Genomic DNA, 7,568 nt, shown 5'->3' on the forward strand with positions numbered 1-7,568 from the left:
TACGGGAACTAAGTCCTTACAGCACCAAACTCGCTGAATTCTCAGACCTGAAAATAATATGTTGTTGTATACCTTAAGTTTCTGGAAAATTTGGAGTTTTAATTATAAGGGAAATTGTTTATGCAAACTATATTTTTAAGGCTTATCGTTAAAACCCGACAACACCGATGACTACCGGTAATGTTAACTTCTGAAAACCCGAGGCCTAACATTTCCAACCAAAAATGATTATGCCATTGATATGAATATATTATATAGTTTTTATGGTCTTACGATAACCCGCAACCAAACCTAAGGCCTGAACTTTTTAAATATAGAAACTTTATTAAAACATGGTCAAGTAAAACGAGATAACTGACACATTTAGAAGTTAAACTAAATACTTGAACACACATCATTGACATTATAAATTGTATAAGAGTAAACTTTCCATAAAAGAAAACTTTATCCACCAGGAACTTAACACTTGGGCCAACGCTTAGAATTAAATACCCGTTTCACCGTTGAACCTTTGTTAAGGTTGGAACTGGTTGAACTAAGTATTTATAACTCATTATTTACCATAGGAACCACTGCTTACGAGAAGTCGGCCGTTGAACTTCTTGGAGCATTCGGTGAGTCACGCGTGTAATCCCTTTTTACTTAAGTTTTTGGGAACTAGTACATGCTCCTAAACTTTTTATATGGTATGGAATTATCGGGGTGTTTTACTGCTAAATTTCGTCCCAACTTTTACACAATCATTAGCCCAAGGAAATGGGCCGGAGGCTTATATGGGTAGTACTATTTGGAAGAACCCCACGCACAATGACCCTATGTTGGGAAACCACACTGAGATCTGCGGATCGTTGTGGCATATAACCTACTTGTTTGATTATTGCTTTTAGCAGGGCGGTAGTCCGAGACGGTTTAACTTCTAGTATGATTTGGGGATACTTATGCTAGTTGCAGGTTTAATTGTGAACTTGATATATGCTATACCATGATGTGTCAATCTTATTATTATGTGTCTTAAACTCACGAGCTAGGCAACATTATGTTGACGTATTTTAGTGTGTACTTTTCAGGTAACTTAGCCATTGGGGAGAGGAATGCCCTAGTCGCCTTAGTGAACCGTAGAAGCCTTGGTTCTCATGATTAAGTAATGTAGTCATGGAAGACTACTTGATAAATAAAGATGTAATTGTTAGTTGACATCCTAAACTAATTAATGGTGCTATGCACCTAAGACAGTTTAAGGGTCATGGTTGACCCGTTTGCTTTAGTTGTACCTTTGAATTTACAAACTCTTTGACTAAGTTTATTACTGACCTCTTAGGAGGTCGTGACACTATTTAAGGAATAAACAAAAATATTAAATCATTTTCACCCCACAACCTGGGTTGCAACCCCAACCTAGGTCACAACACACTTTTTAATTAAATATTCTTTTGTTTCTTTTCTTTCAAACAATTTGTTTTTTATATAATTTGAGTTTTATTTTATAATTTATATTATTTGACTTATTTCAAAAATCTGTAAACATAGTCTTGTTTAGTTTATTTTTATGAATGTTTCGATATCAATTTTATTAAAAACGGAGCACTTTTAAAAATATATATTTTTTAATATTATTATATATAAAATTTTGTTTTTTTAATAGTTGTAAAAATCTTTTTTAATGGTTTTTATACTTAAAAATAATATTGTTTAAAAAATAAATATTTTTTTATCAATTTTACTAAATTTTATAGAATAAATTAAAAGCTAATAAGATATATTTATTAAAATAATTGGTTTAAGTTGGGTTATGAATAAAAGTGAAAAATTGAGTTGGGTTGGGTTCTGTATGTGGAAGAAAGAGAAATATCTTTTTATTAAAAAGTTGGGTTGGATTGTGAATAAAAGTAGTCTTAGTATGTTATGAAATTCCTTTAAGGTTATTTATTTTTTGCTACCCATGATTGATACCAGTTGGTCACAACTACCTCGGTCGGGTGTGACACCTAACATGACCCTTATTTAGATGTGAGAAAAAACAATATGAATGCAATTTTTACTTAGAAGCAGTAGATTTTAACTATTTAATAAGCTATTTAACTTTTCTTTGATAACCACTAGATTTTAATCCTTATATTTGAAAAATCCAAAGTGTTATCCAACATATATCGACACCTGATAAATAATTAATGAATATAACTAATAACTATAGATAAATGTGAGTTTAAATATAATTATATGTTTTTTTAAGTTACTTTCTAATAGTTGGACTTCAACTTAACAAAATTAAAATTTTATTTGTAGACTAAATTTTTTGCATGTTTCATTTGAGTGATATAGTGCTAAGCATTTGAGATTTTTAAGAGATTTTTTTATGTTCAAATTCTAGTTTTATTTATATGTCTTTAACCTTCTAAGGGCTACATAAGCAATGTAGATTGTGTTTTATCTTAAATGGCAAGTTTCGAATTCATATGGTAACATTGCCGTCACCTATGTGAGTATTCTTCAAACCTATGTGGTAAATCTTTTTCACTTATTTAACCTATGTTTATTTTGTGTGAACTTAATTTAAATTATAAAAAATAAAAAAAAATGTTAGGATACTTGTGGGTAGGTGTTGTCAATAATTTTATGGTTTGCAAATACTTGAAGATAGAAATGAAGTGATAATACGGAAATATCAATGCATGGATAGCAGTCACGTCACGAGTGCTCATTCTTCCCTTATCCCATATCAGGAGGTTGGTAAAGCCCCATGAATTTTTTTTCCATGGATTCTCACGCTTGTCAAAAAAGTTATATGCACTTTCATACATATAATAAAAAGTTTTGAATTGTTTATTATATCATGTAAATAATTATACGTGTACAATATTAAAATGGTAATTTTACAAAACCATCTTGTAAAAGTCGGTCGTTTGAAACCCGTTTGCATGAATCAATTGACATCTTGCAAAAAACCAGTGAAACCGCGTTCGAGATAATGTGTATCTCTGCACCAATTTCGGATTCTTGTCATGTTCGGTTTCATATCAATTTTCAGGTTCGTGTTAAGTTCAACCTAACCACAAAGACAACAATTCAAAACCCATACAAATAATTTAACCCTTTTGATTGGTGTGCCAAACTTTCATGGTGTTCTCCACAATCTACGATGACGCAAATGTGATTTAGTATGATGATTATAATGACACAATGGGATGCAATACGATAAACTATAATGACTATGATGCATGCTACCTCACAACATGTAGTACTCCATAAGGACCATAACCTTTGTGTATCATTGTGCATGAAATGCGTTCAACCTTTTAATTATTGTGTACCAAGCCTATGCATTAGATGTGTTGAACCTTTCAATAAATGGTTTTTTTTACATATAAGATATAGTAAGACCTATGGCAAAATAGAACATAAATTTTAAGGTTTGTAGGATTTTAATATGTTTTTTAGGCTTTCAATATAAGATGATTCGGGATATTAGTGATTTGAGTCGAACCAATCTATGGTTAATTACTTTTCCGAATGCATAAAGATGATGACACCAACAAAAAAATGGGTAGTACTAAGGAAAAGTTAAAACATATACAAAGTTATAAACTGTTATATATACGAGGAATTGGATATGAGAGAGTTTTGAAAAATGAACAAATTTTGTGGATAAATATGTATATTCGTTAAGTTATATGAATGGAGATTTCATTGTAAATACTCTTAAATGGGTGTATATATATAAAAGCCTCATATTACAAGTTTATAAATAAAGTTATAAAATATCATTTTTACTTCAAACTTTATTTAAGTTAGTAAATCCCAAAAATAAGCAATGTTGTTATATGTTTACTGTTGGAATCTAGGTTCAATGCTATGTGTGTAGAGATGGGGTGTGTGACGATCAAATCACAAAATCAGTATGGTCGTATGGGGGCAGCCAGGCAGATCAGTTAGCGGTGCAAGTTCTTGACGTCAATGGGATGCAAGGTAAGAGTACTTTACAAGCAATTTTCATTAGCACTTGTTGGTTCATATCGATAGCAATGGATGGGAAAGTTTTCAGCAATAAAATATTCATCCATTTTCATAGTATCAAAAAAGATAGAGCTGATATTATTTCTGTAAATAAAAACAGAGCATAGGTTGAGACGGATCTATGAATGCCTCAGGGGTGTTTGGGTCGTCCGTCAACTTTCTTGACGAAATGAAAAACCGTTGCATTTTTTTTTTACGTTTTATGTACCAGATACTTGGTAACAGATATTAGAATATCCTTAGATTCATTTTTTTAAGGATATTTTTTGAATTTTTTCTCGAAATTCGTCACGAGCGAAGATTAATGCAACTTAAATTTATCAAAATTCCCAATGGGCTGACTATCATTTTGTATTTTGGTGGTTCATGCGATCCGTCTAGTCAAGCAGTTTTAAAAATTTAATAAAACTATTCTCGTCGTTAAGTATATAATATTAAATATTAAATATTATCCGTAACAAGGATTCTTCAGCCCCACCAACTAGTGGCACCTCAATATCATTTTTCAATACAAACAAACAAAAAATAATATTCTTTTAATAAAAATCTAAAACAGTTCCAGACAATTAATTCTTGGATTTTATTTTCCTTTTGAGTTAATTCTACTTATGGTTTATGCGGTGAAACCAAAACGCAGCAGCTTCTAATTCTGTGGTGATATTTTTGTAGATAAGGTCTCTATGATGTTCCTTTTTTTGCAATTTAGATTTTCACTTTGTTTGATCATTTGTTTAACTGTTAAATCCAAGATAAAGTCATCTTTTCACGTCTTATAATAATAATAATAATAATAATAACATCCATGTCATCCACCAACAAACCCATCTTCATCAAAACTAGGCCTGTAAACAAATCAAACGTTCGTTGAACTATCGTGAACCGTTTGGCGGGAAGTTCGCTTATGTTCGTTTATTTAATAAACAAACGAACATGAACACATGTTCCGTTCGTTCATTTATGTTGATAAACGTTCGTTTATGTTCGTTTACATCTGTTTATTTATGTTCATTTATGTATTAATAATAATAGAAAATAATTAAATATTATCTGGATAGGTCATCTGCTTAAAGGTTTTATATTTGTTAATTTGTGTTCATTTAAGTGTTTTCATTTAAGTTCGTTTATATTTGTGTTCATTTACGTTTGTTCAAACATGTTCGTTTATCTTTATTCAGTTATGTTAGTTTAGATTTTAAACAAACGAACACAAATGCTCATTTTTAAATAAACAAACATTAACATAAATATTTGTTCGATTAAGTGTCCGTGTTCTTTTAAAGTTAAATGAACGAACACGAGCATGCCTTTGTTCGTGTTCATTCGATTCGTTTACAGGCTTTCATTATTCACATTGATGAATACACTGGTCTCAATCTCTTGGCTCTGCCGATTTTATTTGTGTTCGTCTGTGTTCGTAACCCTTCGTGAACACATTAATTTCCTTAATGAACGAACTCGAACATAAAATCTAGTTCGGTAAGTGTTCGTGAATCGTTCGTGAACACATTATTTACTTAACGAACGAATATGAACATGGCCTTGTTCGTATTCATTCGGTTCGTTTACAGCCCTAATAAAAACCCATCTTAATCGAAAAATTTGGATGCAAACTAGAACAACTAAATAAAGTCCACCACCACTATCATCCTCATAACCCATCGGACCACCACCACCATCATCGTCATAACTCGTCGGACCATCGTCATCGTCAAAATTTCCCTAACCCCATAAATAATTTAGCGGCTTCGGTTTGTTCTAACATAAGTAAAGCGTTTGTTTGGTGTTTTAGGGTTCAGATTCAAGAAAATTACAGAGAGTCGATTGAGCGCGGCATCGGCCAATATATTCTAGGGTTCCCCCTAAGTAATTCATTTATCTGGCGGTGGCGGCTGGTGCGATCTAGGCTTTCACCGAACGCCACCGAAACACATCGAAGCAAAATATCCTTAGAAAACTTACAAAACCAAGCACTTCACCTCACTTGAAGTCACCATGGCCTCCATCGCACTCGAATCCTACATCGGACTCCGCCAATCATCGTCGGAAAACTACAATTCCTCTAAAGCCCTCCTCTGCAAACCCTTCCCATCCAACCAACTCCCCTACCGCCGTGAGCCTTTAAATCCCGTGACCCGAACTCCGCCGCCGAAGCCACTATCATCAACGGAATGTTCGTCAAGTGTGTTTGTTGTAATTACAAACAAGTGCTGGTTGCTATGGGTGGTTTTAATCATTTAATCAAGCAGGGGAAAAATAGTGATTGCATAATTTTTCAAACGGCTTCACTTGACGATGGACCCAAATTAAATTAAAAAAGACACAGAGGCCTTAAATGCAAAAATGCCACCACGGAGTAAAAACTGTGTTTTAGGTTTCACCATAGGTACCATAAATGCAATTAACTCTTTATATTTTTTTTATCATTTTATTCTACATTTTCTAAAGTTCTCTTTATTTACCTTATTTTAAATGATGCCGTCGATAAAGTGTTCGAGCGGCTTTGGCTCCTACGCATATACCGATTATCATATAATATTTTAAACATGAGTGTTAGATGATAAATGCTTTGAACTACTCGTGATCTACTCAAGACCGACTTGTTAAAAGATAGAATCAACCTGCGATAAAATAAGCCTAAACTAGAGCTCAATAAACAGGCTCAGAATACATATACCAAGTTTGACTATTTTGCGAGCAACTAAACGCTTACATTCTAAACTTCAAACCTTTTGGTGAACCAACAATCTTGTTTTTCTTTCTCATGTATTAAAAACTTTTGTGTTCCTTGTATTAGAGACTTTGTACAATTGAAATTTATATGACTAGACCTAAATTAAATAGTGAGTTTGGCCCATTCAAAGTTAGTATTCGATTTATTATAAACACAACGAGACCGAGTCACAAATGACAACCAACATAATCAGTTATATTTATTTATACAATATAATAATAATGGAAAACATTGTTTAGTAAATCCTAATATATAATTCTATGCAACTTCTAAAATCACTTAGTTATTTTGTACTCGAGTTAATAAATGTAAAAGTTGTCCATCTTCAAAACTTAAACCGTGACGTGTTTCATAACTTGCATTGATTTTCATATGAAGGGTAATTTAATTGTTGGATGACAAAAGTTCAAGATCATCGTGAAAGAATCCCTAATTAGGTTTAAGGAAATCAATGCAAGTTAACATCATATAGCTGGGGGAGGAGGTTTAGAAGTTGCCAAAGTAGTATTGAACTTTTTTTTTTAACATTAATAATAATATTATAATAAAATGATCCAATTATAATAAAGAGACAGGTAAGAGGCATTAGTATTGAACCTGCCATGGCCTGAATGCCGAGCCAAGTGTCACGGCCCCCCTTGACATATGTCATGCAAATCTTTATCATTCATAGGCCTTCCATCCATTTATAATTAAGGTTCACTGATTTTCATCATGTCTTGGACTTATTACAGGATGGCAAAAGCTTTTGACTCGTGAGGTGCTAGTAAGTGTAAGTAGTTTTGATGCATGCATTTACTTGATCATTAGGGCACTATTAAAAAAA

The sequence above is a fragment of the Bidens hawaiensis genome, unplaced genomic scaffold (genome assembly GCF_021521415.1).
Source record: "Bidens hawaiensis isolate Kalapana, Puna unplaced genomic scaffold, B.hawaiensis_p1.1 tig00002572_1, whole genome shotgun sequence".
NCBI lineage: Eukaryota > Viridiplantae > Streptophyta > Magnoliopsida > Asterales > Asteraceae > Bidens > Bidens hawaiensis.